This window comes from Dromiciops gliroides, chromosome 5 (genome assembly GCF_019393635.1).
Source record: "Dromiciops gliroides isolate mDroGli1 chromosome 5, mDroGli1.pri, whole genome shotgun sequence".
Lineage (NCBI taxonomy): Eukaryota > Metazoa > Chordata > Mammalia > Microbiotheria > Microbiotheriidae > Dromiciops > Dromiciops gliroides.
The window spans coordinates 275,278,407-275,291,044 of record NC_057865.1 but is presented as its reverse complement, the minus strand read 5'-3'; the positions used below and the strand labels follow the sequence as shown (position 1 = coordinate 275,291,044).

Here is a 12,638-nt window from a genome sequence, read left to right as displayed (position 1 = left end):
TGCCTCTGAAAGATAGGAAAGCCTAGCTAGGATCTATGGGAGAGAGAGGAGAAAAAGACACCTTCACCTATGAGTCTCAGGCCACAAAAAAAGGAAGTTCCTGTGCCTCTGAGAGTGGAAGCTCTCTATGGGTCCAGAGGACAGGCGGTCCCTACACACCACTCTAAGCTAATTGGCTGGTAGCATTCAAGTCCATTGATTGACATGACTTGAAGGCTGTCCATGAATAGAATGTGCTGAGGTCAGAGTTCAGATCCTCTGGCAGGAACAAGGCTTTGTAAGGTAACTTCCTGATGCTGGGCTGACCTTAAAAAGGTCAGCCAGGCTCTTTCAGCAGAGGTGCTCCTGAAAGTCCCCAAGCCCCTATTATTAATAATTTTCTCACACTGGATAAGGCATAAAGGAGCCAGGTTGCAGGGAGAATCAAATAGCATTTGTGAAGAGGTTGGTGTTGTGGTAAAATATGAAAGTTTTTAACAGTCGGTTAGGATAAGTGAAAGACACCAGTTTTTCAAGGACCACCCTTTTGGGGAGGAGATGAACAGTCTGCCTGCTGCGCATGTCAGACTGCCTGCCGGGTACAGTCCGCCTGCTGCGCATGTCAGACTGCCTGCCAGGTACAGTGCGCCTGCTGCGCATGTCAGACTGCCTGCCGGGTTTTTTTTGACTTCCGGGGTGGAGAGAACGGGAGTAGCCTTTTTTGCGGGCTTGGCGGGACTCCGGGCGGCGCGGCACAGACGGTCTGACTCACTCCAAAGGTGGCCTAAATCGGTTTGGTGAGTTTTTATAAGGAATATAGACAGCCTAGATTTAAGACGATTTGTACTGTATTTCTGTTTTCCTATCCTTCTAATCAACAACACCTTATATACAATAAAGGCTCTATCTAGAAAACCAGAAGCTTCTTCCATTTACTAGTCTGGGAGATGAATTAAGGGAAGGGTTAAGTAGGGGAGATTTATGATCTAATATCCAATTTTAAATCTCACAGTTTGGCGACCCCGAAGGGACCTTAAGGACCCTCCCACCCTCCCTAGTTTGGCCATAAGCCGGCTAATTCGGTGGATTTTCCAAATACCCCCCCCCCCCCCCCCCCCCCGCGGACTTTCCCTTTGTCTAATCTCCCTTAAAGACTTTAAGCCTCTAAAAGTCTTGCTTTAAACAGAAAAGCCAGCCCAGTTTAAAGGGCAAGATGCTCGAATATTCTACCATCCCTTTGATTTTTCTCATCGGAATGTATTGGGACAGCATAACATCCCGACTTAGAGGAATAGTTTATTCAATGGTCCTTCATAACATTATTGGTTTTTTCCTCATTCAGGCAGCAAAAAGTTTTTTGTATAATAGTATACGTGAGAATCTTTGGGAAAATACGTTTAATATAAGTAGAAATTTTATGCCTGCAATTGAAATACCTTTTAATACCACATCCATAGTTCATACGACTAAGGATTTTATTTTTTTTTGTTGTTTTTTTTTTGTTTTTGTTATTATCATTGTTTTTGTTATTATCATTGTTATGATGTGGGGGAAACTCTCACATATGGAGAGAGACCTCAAAATGGCTGTTTCTACTAGAGATGATCCAAGTTCAGAATCAGATCAGCAGAAACTACTCCCTCTGCAGGAAGCTATAGAACATAGTAAGAAGGGAGTGCCAATTCAAGTCAGAAAATATAGCCCCTTTAGACCAAGTGACTTGAGCGCATGGAAATCAATCATCCCTAGTTTTGAGAAAAATCCAAACACTGTAATTTCACAGTTAAGGACTATATTTAATGCATATCAACCCAGTTGGGCTGATGTTACTTGCCTTTTGGAAACTTTACTGTCCCCAACTGAGATTACAGATATTATCTCAGCAGGAAATGCCCTTGTTGCGAAAGGTAAGGCCGATGTGGAATGGCCTCTAAAGGATCCAGAGTGGAATTATAATGATGATAGGGATTTCCAAAGATTAAAAGATGCTAGAGAAACACTTCTGAAGGGAATGGAATCTTGCTCTAGAAAACCGGAAAACTGGCAGAAATTTTTAAGCCTACCTCAGGAGGCTAATGAAAGACCAAACAGATTTTATGATAGACTTTGTGAGGCCGCTAGACAGTACACCAGATTGGATCCAGTAGATTTAAGAGATTCCTGTATCATTCTCAACACATTTGTTTATAATTCACTGCCAGAAATACGCAGATACTTTCTGAAACAATGTCCAGACTGGAGAAATCTCTCAGTAGATAGAATTAAGGAACTTGCAAATTATGTCTTTGACTCACGTGAGGAAGATCCAGATCACCCTAAACAGAGCATTCTGGCACCAGCGATTCCTAGTCAGCCATGTGGACACCGGAACAAGGACACTAAGGTGTGTTGTTACTGTCGTAAGGAGGGGCATGAATTGAGAGAATGTAGGACTTGGAGAAGAAATTCTAATTCTAATTACAGGCGAAATCAAAATAGAAATAGATCTTTTTGGAGGAATACAGAAAGGCAGTACCAGAATAATGGTAACCAAGACCCCCCTCAGAAGAGGACACAGGAATGATGGTGTCTTGGGGAGGAATGGAACATAGATAATGAAAGCCATATATTCCCAGATCCAGATTTTTTGAATGCACTTGTGCCAGTCCATTCACCTCCCCAGAGTAATGAACCACATGTCACCTTAAAAGTGGGGGAGACTTATTATGATTGTCTGCTAGACACAGGAGCCTCTAAATCAGTATTAGTAAGCAAACCAGATGCTGGGTGTAGACCTGTAGGATTTTTGAATGTAGTGGGAGTCTCAGGAAAGAGCCAGAGAGTGGCAAAATTGAATCCTCGCATGGTATCTATGGGGCCCTTAACAGTGGAACATTCATTTTTACTCATGCCTGATGCCCCTGTAAATTTATTAGGTCGTGATCTCCTTTGCAAGCTTAGAGCAACCATATCTTGTGCTCCAGATGGGGCTGTCTCCTTACAATTGCCAGAGGATACTGTTCATTTATTACCAATTTTACTTACAGAAGCTCAAGGAACAGCAGGGGAGGTATCCAAAATCCCCTCTGACATTCCTGAGTCTTTATGGGCCTCATCCCCTAATGAGGTGGGGCTCCTTAAGTCTGCCATGCCTGTTACCTTTAAAGTTAAGGGGGGACCACCCCCCTCCATTCCACAGTATCCATTGTCTAGGGAAGCAATAGAAGGGATCACCCCTATAATTGAGGCTTTGAAAAGCCAGGGTATTATTATTCCATGTCATCACTCTCCATGCAATACTCCCATTTTGCCAGTTAAAAAACCCAAGCCTGGGCCAGATGGTAAACCTGTTTATCGCTTTGTGCAAGATCTTAGAGCGATTAATAATTATGTTATTCCTAGACATTCTATAGTCGCAAATCCGGCTATGATAATTTCCTCAATTCCCTATGAATCTACATGTTTCACAGTGGTAGACCTTTGCTCTGCCTTTTTCTCCATACCAGTACATGAGGACTTCCAATATTTATTTGCTTTTACCTGGAAAAATAGACAGTGGACCTGGACTAGACTCCCACAGGGATTTGTAGACAGTCCCACATTATTTTCCCAAATTTTACAGCAGGATCTGGCCTCTATTACCTTTAAGGGCTCCACACTAGTACAATATGTAGATGACTTACTTTTGGCCTCTCCTAATGCTGAAATTTGTCAGGAAGATAGCCGTCACTTACTGCTGGAGCTGCACAAGAGAGGACACAAGGTTTCCAAGACAAAGGTACAATGGTGTTTGCCCCAGGTAGAATATTTAGGATTTATTTTGGCTGCTGGAACTCGCTCTGTCTCTTCTAAGAGAGTCCAGGCCATTCAACAACTCTCTGCCCCCACTACTAAGAGGCAGTTGAGAGCCATTCTGGGAGCAGCTGGGTACTGTAGACAATGGATACCCTCTTTTGGTGAAATTACTAAACCCCTCATAGCTCTTACAAAAAGTTCTGTTCCAGACAGTTTACAGTTGGATCCCCAGCATCTCTCAGCCATAAAAGAATTAAAACGGGCCTTGTTATCAGCACCTGCCCTAGGACTGCCAGATTATAGTAAGCCTTTCACTCTCTTTGTGCATGAACAAAGGGGGGTGGCTTCTGGAGTCCTGACTCAGTCACTGGGGCCTAACCAACGTCCTATAGCCTACTATTCAATTCAGCTGGACCCTGTAGCGGCTGGAGCGCCACCTTGCCTTAGAGCAGTGGCGGCCACAGCGCTTTTGGTAGAAAAAGCCTCTGATTTGGTCCTAGGTAACCCTCTAACTGTGCAATGCCCTCACGAAGTGGAGGCTCTCTTACTACGTCACAGGACACAAGCCTTTTCAGATCAAAGGCTGGCTAAGTATGAAATAACCCTGTTAGGTAATGAGAATATCACTTTAAAACGCTGCACAGTTCTTAATCCAGCAACACTACTCCCTAACTTACCATTCTCGGGGGAACCGTTGCATGACTGTGCTTCTTTAGTTGATATGGCTGAAAAACCCCGTGATGATCTTTTTGATACACCTTTAGAAAATCCTGATCTTGTCCTCTATACAGATGGTTCCTCATTTATGAGAGAGGGAACCCGTTTTACTGGAGCTGCTGTAGTTTCTGATTATGACACCCTCTGGGCAGCTTCTCTGCCTTCCCATTTTAGTGCACAGGCTGCTGAACTTGTGGCTCTTACACAGGCCTGTAATATAGCTAAAGATAAGAGTGCCACCATTTTTACTGACTCGAAATATGGCTTTGGCATATGCCACTTTATTGGTATGATTTGGCGTCAACGAGGCTTTCTAACATCCTCGGGCAAGGCTATTGCCAATGGGGACCTTATCAAGGACCTCTTAGATGCCCTAAAACTGCCTTCTTCCCTAGCCGTTGTACATTGCCCTGCCCACACAGGGAATAGTGATCCTGTTTCAAAGGGAAATGCACGAGCCGATTCTGCAGCCAAGCTTGCTGCATTAGAAGCTCCTGAACATGTATTTAACCTTTCACCTTCTGAGGATATTCCTTCCAACCTAACCTATGACGATTCTGAAGTAGAAAAGTGGAAAAAGAAATTTAAGGCGAAACAGATCAATGGCATCTGGGTGTCTCCGGAAGGTAAGCCATTTCTTCCCCGGAAATTCTACCACCAGGTATGCCTCTCTGTTCACAGAAAAGGCCATTTTGGTACACAAGGCATTGTAGACTCTATTAAGAGAACCTGGATAGCACCAGGTGTGACTAATACAGCATCTCGAATCTGCTCGGGCTGCTCCACATGTCAGTCTTATAATCAGTATGCTTTTAAGGTCAAAGCTTATGGAGGGCGTCCTCTAGCATATACACCTTTTGAGCACTTACAAATTGATTATATTACTATGCCAAAAGCAGGACATTATAAATTTTGCCTTGTTATAGTTGATCAGCTCACTCGGTGGGTGGAGGCCTTTCCCAGCCCCCGAGCCACAGCTGCCTTTGTTGCCAAAATTCTTCTTAAAGAGATAGTACCTCGTTTTGGCCCACCAGCCCGCATCGATTCTGACAAAGGCACACATTTCACTGATTCGATTTTATCCCAAATCTATTCTTTCTTGGGAGTGACTCCAAAATTCCACACGCCCTACCATCCACAAAGTTCAGGCCAAGTCGAACGTATGAATAAAGAGCTTAAGAGTATGATTGGCAAATTATGTACTGAAACCCATTTGAAATGGCCTGATGTTCTACCATTGGCATTATTCTATCTACGAAGTAGACCAAGAGGAGAACTTCATATATCTCCTTATGAAATGCTTTTTGGTCACCCTCCTATCCAAGCTAAAACTTTTTCCCCAGTTTATACATCACTGGTGGGAGGTGATACTTCTGTTGCTTCCTATATACAGGAATTACAGACCAGGCTACGTGAACTCCATGAGGCAGGAGCTGTGGTCCAGGCAGGACCATTAGACTTTTCATTGCATAACTTCAACCCAGGAGATAAAATATATGTAAAGAATTTTCAGAAAACCAGTGGAACTCAACCTGCCTGGGAAGGACCTTTTCAGGTATTATTGACAACTCCTACTGCCATTAAAATTGGTGAAAAAGACTCATGGATTCATTGCTCTCATATAAAGCCTGCACCATTCATAGGTGAAGAGATTTCAGATAGACCTGAGGTAGACGCTAAAGAGGTAAAAACCCTAAAGATAGCAACTGTTAAAGAGCAAAGAGAGTTCAGAGGAAAAAGGCAGTTCCCATTTAATAATCCCACTGATCAGTTAAATGCTTTGGGACTCAGTCTTCGTAAAGTATCAGGAGACGGAAATTGCCTTTTTAGGGCTTTAGCAGACCAGCTAGAAGGTCACTGTAGAAATCATCTCAGACACAGACAAGAAGCTGCTTCTTATATGATTAACCATAGACAAGAGTTTGAGTCTTTTATAGTAAATGACTCCCCTTTTGAAGAATATGTTGATGAATTAAAGAAATTTGGAAAGTGGGGAGGAAATGATTCAATTGTAGCATTTGCTAAGCAGCATCAGCTGAATGTTGTGGTTCATCAATTAAATCAGCCTTTATTGAAAATCAGTGGCACAGACAAAACTGATGCTACAGAACTCCACATTTTCTACCATAAAGAACATTATGACAGCATTAGAAAGATCAATGACAATTCAGAAACCCCTGCCACTTTGGCATGCAGAGAATTGGGGAACCAGTTAAAACAATGTGGCATACCCCAAACTCTAGCAGCTTAAATACCTTATAATTTAACAAGCATTTCCTTCTACAGGCAAAAGCACTGAAGTACATGGCCTAGTTTTCTGGCCTACCTCAACTATTTTTTTTTTTTTTATTAATTTTTGGGTTTTTTTGTTTTTGTTTTGACTTTTGAAAGGCACTGAAAAGACCTGGAATTGACTGCACCTTTAAGTTCTTTAAGAGCACAAAAGGGTGCTTAGCGAATCTTTTGCTTTTTATTTTTTATTTTTGGTTTTGCTTTGGTTTTTTTTACTTTTGTTTCTTTTGCTTTTCTTTAAAACTAAATTTTGTAAACTAAGTGATTATTCAAAGTCATTTTAAGTATATGCTGTGGGTGAGGCTATCGGGCCTCAGAAGCTACCAGAATTCTTCTTTTTTTTTATTTACTCTTTCTTTTTGAGAGAACCATGAGTTCTAATGAGTTTTGTTTTATTTATTTATTTTTCTCCTTTCTCTTGTATGTTGTTCTGTTTAACTAAAAAGTACCAGAAATTGCTTGATACCTCACTGAAAACATTGAATATTGAATCTTGCTAATTGAAGTCTTATTTCTTTTTGATGAATTAATCACCACTTTAAGTATCTGCTACTGTTATACCAGAGAATTCATGTATAAGATGATGTGGTCTACTTGCTAAAAGAAGATTATGTAATAATGTCTAAAAGAAGATTATGTAACAATGTCTAATATAATCAGCTATTTACATTCGTTTATTATTTATATGTCATTATACTCTGGGTATGGTTTGGAATTATTGTATATATCACTAATATATTCTCAGTTATGCAGCATAGCACACATTTTTACCATCATATTGTCTTTGGTGAAATTAATGAGATTTCAGAAATATGGAAACTTATCATTTCAGAGACTAACTTGCTGTGAACTCTGACGCAGGCCCTGGAGAGAATATATGTGCAACAAAAGGAGAGACAGGTATACGTAAGTCCATGGTTTGCTTATGATGGTGACTATGTAGAGCACAATTACTAGGCACAGTCCAGTATTCATCCTCTCTCCCTCCTAATTTAACCTAATTTAACTGAACTTATTTATCTTTTTATCTCACTCAGTTGAATTCACCTGTGGCCTAGCACAATCACTGGCTGTCTCAGAACCATGAGATATGGTATGATAACCTTTCCATAACATTTTCAGGTGTCATGAACACATACTAAATTTGGCTTTGATCCAGACACATGGTGGTAAAAAGTGTTACACATTGCATAACTACCTCAACCCTCTATTACAAGTCTAACCATATAAAGGAGGGAATGTAATGGAATTTATTAATTTGATCATTGACAATGCTATGCTAAGGTTTTAAAAATACAGCAATTCAAACAGTTAAAGAAGATAATCCAGCTTTCCAGACCAGAGTCCAGAATCCAGTTTTCCAGACCAGAATCCAGTTTCCTCCTGATGACATCTTACCACTTCAAGAAGACAAGAGAACTCAGAGACTTTATATGAACTGCTTTGCTTTATTAGCTTTTACTATCTCCTTTCTGTTATATACTATCTGTAACATGTACTCTCTGCAGAGGCTCTCCCTTTGCAAGACTAATGTCAAAGCGTCGGTTCATGAGGAAAAAAAAAAAAAAATCGCCCCTCTGGACAAAACTTTCCTCTCTTCCTTTTCTGTATTGTTGTTCGCATATTATTAGTCAGCAAAAGTTATTATATTCTTTTTACTGTTCCATCAAGGAAACATTCCGTTTCTTGAGGAAGCAAAGGGGGGAAATGTGGTAAAATATGAAAGTTTTTAACAGTCGGTTAGGATAAGTGAAAGACACCAGTTTTTCAAGGACCACCCTTTTGGGGAGGAGATGAACAGTCTGCCTGCTGCGCATGTCAGACTGCCTGCCGGGTACAGTCCGCCTGCTGCGCATGTCAGACTGCCTGCCAGGTACAGTGCGCCTGCTGCGCATGTCAGACTGCCTGCCGGGTTTTTTTGACTTCCGGGGTGGAGAGAACGGGAGTAGCCTTTTTTGCGGGCTTGGCGGGACTCCGGGCGGCGCGGCACAGACGGTCTGACTCACTCCAAAGGTGGCCTAAATCGGTTTGGTGAGTTTTTATAAGGAATATAGACAGCCTAGATTTAAGACGATTTGTACTGTATTTCTGTTTTCCTATCCTTCTAATCAACAACACCTTATATACAATAAAGGCTCTATCTAGAAAACCAGAAGCTTCTTCCATTTACTAGTCTGGGAGATGAATTAAGGGAAGGGTTAAGTAGGGGAGATTTATGATCTAATATCCAATTTTAAATCTCACAGTGTAGTGGAAAGAATACTGGCGTTGGAGTCAGAGGACCTGGGTTCAAATTGTGGCTCTATCATATAGTACTTGCATGACTTGGTTAGAGAGAAGATATCCAACATATGCTACTGTTTACTACCAGAGGAGTATCCTGGGGTTGTGGATGGAATGATGAGTTTTGAGTCAGGAAGAACTGATTTCCTTCTTCCTTTACACATTTGCTAGCTATGTGACTCTGGGCAAATTGCTGAATCTCTCTGAGCCCTAATTTCTTCATCTGTAAAATGAGGATTACAGCAGCACCTGCCTTGAAGGGCTAGTGTGAGGCTCAAAGAAGATAATATTGATAAAGGAGATATTGTTGGTAAAGTTTTTGGGAGTTATTATTGTTATTACCATTGTGACCTTGGTCAAGGTACACATCACCTTCCTAATCTACAAAGTGAGGTGGGTTCGACTTGATCTTTTAGCTTTGAATCTTATGATTGAATATGTTGATCTATTCTGCAAACTAAGTTCTTAGGATAATAAATTTATGTAAGTCACCTTAGGGGGCATTTAGTCAAACTCCTGCATAATTATGGAAGGGGATAAACACCCAGAAAAGCAAATGACTCATTTAATGTCACAGGGCTAATATGAGGCAGAGTTGGTCTTTTGACTTTAAAGCCAATTTAAAAAAATTAAAATCACATCAACACATCCTCAGATGCCACTACAAACCTGGATCTTGAGGATGAATTTTTAGGGACCCTGATTAGCTAGACTCTGCGTCTCTTTCTGTCTCTGTCTCTGTGTCTCTGTTTCAGCCTTTCTCTCATCTATCCCCCCCTCCTTTTCTTCTCTCTTTATTTGTAAGCCTTTAGAGCTGGGATTTGAAGTTGACTTTGAAATGCACATATTCAAACACACTCCTCATCTCAAAATTGCAGATGTGAGATTCTCACCAGCTGGTCTTTCAGCTGGGGGTTGGTTCACACCTGTTTCCTTGCCCCTTGAGCTCTTTTTGTGGCTGAATTAATAACAATAACAACAATAAAAAACACCATCCAAGGGCTATGAGAGGGGAGATAACACAATAAGAAAAGTTTGTTTATTCCAGTCACATTAAATAAAACATTATTAATTGAAAACATCCACAGGCAAAAAATTTTTTTTAGAACTTATGTTTTCTCATTGAAATTTTCAGTGGCTTTTGGCATGAAGATAGAGGAAAGCATAATTCAAAACGCAAATGTCAGCAAGAGCTCCTGTGATCACCACAGCAAAATGAAGATGATATGTGATCAGCTTGGCCTGGAAAACACAGTGGCTAAGAATTCTTCCATGGTGATGTGAATAAATTTGATGTCTAGTTCCTAAATTATGTCCCTGGGAGGTGATGTTTTGGACCTGAGGTAGAAAAAAATTAAGAGTTGGAGAGAACTGCAAAGAAAAACACCCTACTCTTTTCTTCAGGGATATTGACACATACTGTAGTGCATAGAGTATTGGATTTGGAGTTAGGAAGACTTGGATTCAAATCCTTCCTGTGATACTTATTAGCTGTAGGACCTTCAACAAACCACTTAACCTTTCTTTGCCTCAGTTTCCTCATATATAAAAAGTAGAGGCTGGCCAAAATAGCTTGTATCGTACATTTTTTCTCTAAAACTATGAGCCTATGCCACAGAATATAGTTTGGTGTAGTGGAAAGAACACTACATTTTGTCAGGGGGACTAGGTCCTAATTCTAGTTCTTACTAATTATGGCAGTGCAGAGGAAAGAATACTGGTTATAGAGTCCGAGGACTCTGGTTTTCATCATGCTCCTGTTACTTCCTTGCTGCACGACCTTGGGTAAAACACTTCCCTTCTCTGGCTTTCAGTTTCCTCATGTGTAAAAATGAAGAGTTGGGCCAGAGGACCTCTAGGATCTTTTCTAACTGTAAATGTATCTGAGTTGTGTGACTTCGGGTAAGTCCAACAACAAAAACAACAATGAGCATTTATATAGTGCTTTAAGATTTGTGAAGCACTTTCTATATGTTATTTCCTTTGATCTATAGAACAACTCTTTGCAGTAAGAACTATTATTCTCCCCATTTCACAGTTGAGGGTTGAGCTAGGAAGTGTCTGAAGTAGAGATTGAGTTCAGGTGTTCTTCACTCCCAGTCTAGCACTTTATCCATTATGCCACCTGACTGCCAACAAAATATTGAAAGGGCATCAGAAATGAACTAAGGACCTCTTGATGGAATATAAGCTCTTAGAGGGTAGAGGCCATCTAAGTTTTTTGTCTTTCAATCCTCAGTGTCTAGCAGAGTGTGTGGCACATAGTAACTGAATAAACTGAAATGTTTATTGAGTTGAATCTAATTCATTTCACCTTTCTCTTTGCCTCAGTTGATTAATAAAATAAAGGGGTTGGATCAGATGAACTTTTAGGTTCCTTTTTTAGCTCTAAAAGACTATGATAAATTTCTAATTAATTCAACCACAGAAAACACCTGGCAGCTGCCGTGTGTTTGCTACCTGTGTGATCACTCCAGGTATGGCATGGCAAAGTGGAAAGAGTATTTGATTTGTAATAATAGCTGACATTTATAGAAGCTCTTTAAGGTTTACAAAATGCTTCACATATGTTGCCTCATTTGATACAACAACCCTACAATGTAGGCTGTATTGGCATTGTTATCATTTCTACTTTATAGATGAAGAAAATGGCTTAAATAGGTAAAGTCACTTGCCCATGATCACACAGTAAATGCCTGAATGCTTTGCAAACTAAGGTCTCTTCTCTCTCCAAGTTTAGTGTTCTCTCTAATATACTCTGTTATTTCTTTTTCTATTTCCTTCCTTCCTTCCTTCCTTCCTTCCTTCCTTCCTTCCTTCCTTCCTTCCTTCCTTCCTTCCTTCCTTCCTTCCTTCCTTCCTTCCTTCCTTCCTTCCTTCCTTCCTTCCTTCCCTCTCTCTCTCTTTCTTTCTTTCTTCAGGGCAATGAGGGTTAAGTGACTTGCCCAGGGTCACACAGCTAGTAATTATCAAGTGTCTGAGGCTGGATTTGAACTCAGATCCTCCTGAATCCAGGGCCAGTGCTTTATCCACTGCACCACCTAGCTGCCCCTAAAAGAAACATCATCCAGGAGCTGTGAGGTCTCTGGCAGAGACACCTCAGCCTCTGGACCAGGCACTTTAGTTTTTAAATTTTATTTTATTTTTGTAGGGCAATGAGGGTTAAGTGACTTGCCCAGGGTCACACAGCTAGTAAGTGTCAAGTGCTTGACTTTGGATTTGAACTCAGGTCCTCCTGAATCCAGGACTGGTGCTTTATCTACTGTACCACCTAGCTGCCCCATATGGTTATTTCTTAACTTTGACATCAGAGGGATCTTGTTTTGAGGCCTAGCTCTGTTATTTACAACTTTTGCAATATCAAGCACACTTTTTCTGTACCTCAGTTCCCCTATCTGTAAAAAGAATGGATTAGTCTAGATCAACTCTATTGTTCCTTCCAGTCTGAAATCTTATGATCTCAGGTTTGAGCAGATCACCAGCAGCATCAGTCTCCGGATGGTAAATATGCTTCAGGCTAATGCTCCCAATAGAGACCACAGCTGATGAGGGCACAATTCCAATTGCACTGCCTATATAAATGATCTCCCTTT

General features: G+C 40.9%; 1 long non-coding RNA gene across 1 annotated transcript in view; it reads left to right on the top strand.

The window, feature by feature from the left end:
- Positions 1 to 10,298, top strand: part of LOC122727571 — a 145,565-nt gene extending 135,267 nt beyond the window's left edge. Inside the window, exon 3 of the long non-coding RNA XR_006353152.1 lies at positions 10,181 to 10,298. This is a non-coding gene — a long non-coding RNA (uncharacterized LOC122727571). The remainder of the gene's footprint in view (positions 1 to 10,180) is intronic.
- The last annotated feature ends 2,340 nt before the right edge of the window (positions 10,299 to 12,638 follow it).